Source organism: Geospiza fortis, unplaced genomic scaffold (genome assembly GCF_000277835.1).
Source record: "Geospiza fortis unplaced genomic scaffold, GeoFor_1.0 scaffold1089, whole genome shotgun sequence".
Classification (NCBI taxonomy): domain Eukaryota; kingdom Metazoa; phylum Chordata; class Aves; order Passeriformes; family Thraupidae; genus Geospiza; species Geospiza fortis.
In genome coordinates this window covers 102,145-103,224 of record NW_005054717.1, presented here as the reverse complement: position 1 = coordinate 103,224, position 1,080 = coordinate 102,145, and positions in this window count along the sequence as shown.

The following is a 1,080-nucleotide window of genomic DNA, read 5'->3' as shown; positions in this document are numbered from 1 at the left end:
TCCTCCTGCCCCCCCCCGGGGCAAATTCGGACCCCCCAGGGGTAAAAGAGCCCTAAAAAAGGGTCAAAGTAACCCCAAAAAGGGAAAAAATGACCCCAAAAAGAGAATTAGTGACACCAAAAAGAGAATTTATGACACCAAAAAGGGAAGAAATGAACCCAAATAGGGAATAAATGACGCCAAAAAGGGAATAAATTACCCCAAAAAGAGAATTAATTACCCCAAAAAGAGAATTAATTACCCCAAAAAGAGAATAACTTGCCCCAAAAAGGGAATGACCCCAAAAAGAGAATTAATTACCCCAAAAAGAGAATAAATTGCCCCAAAATGGGGCAAAATGTCCCCCAAAAGAGGTAAAATGAACCCAATAAAGGAAAAATGAGAATAAATGATCCCAAAAAGAGAATGTATGATCCCAAAAAGGGAATAAATGAACCCAAAAAGAGAATAAATTACCCCCCAAAAAAGGGGTAAAATATCCCCCAAATGGGGTGAAATTAACCCAATAAAGGAAAAATACCCCTAAAAAGAGAATAAATGACCCCAAAATGGGGTGAAATAAATGCAAAAGGGGGAAAATAACCCCAAAAAAATGAAAATAAATCCAAAGTGGGATAAAATAAACCCAAAATTGGATAAAGTAAACTCAAAAGAGGTAAAATAACTCCAAAAAGGAGTTAACCCCAAAATAGGGTAAAAAACTCCAAAGAGATAAAAAACAAACTGAATACAGGAGAAATAACCCCAAAAAAGGCTAAAATAACCCCAAAAAGAGACGAAATAACCCCAAAAATGGGTAAAAATCCCTGAAATAGGTAAAATATAAATCAAATAAAGGATAAAATGACCCCAAAAAAGGACAAAATAACCCCAAAATCTGTAAAAATAATCCCCCAAAAACGTAAAAAACCCCAAAATTCGCCAAAATAAACCCAAAAAAGGAGCAAATAACCCCAAAAATCCCATTTTGAACCCCCCCGAATCACCAAGCTCAGCCCGAGTCTCCACAGATTTTATTCCAAATTTTTTTTCCCTTTTTTTTGGGGGGGTGGGGGCTCCGTGGTCCCATAATTGAGGGGG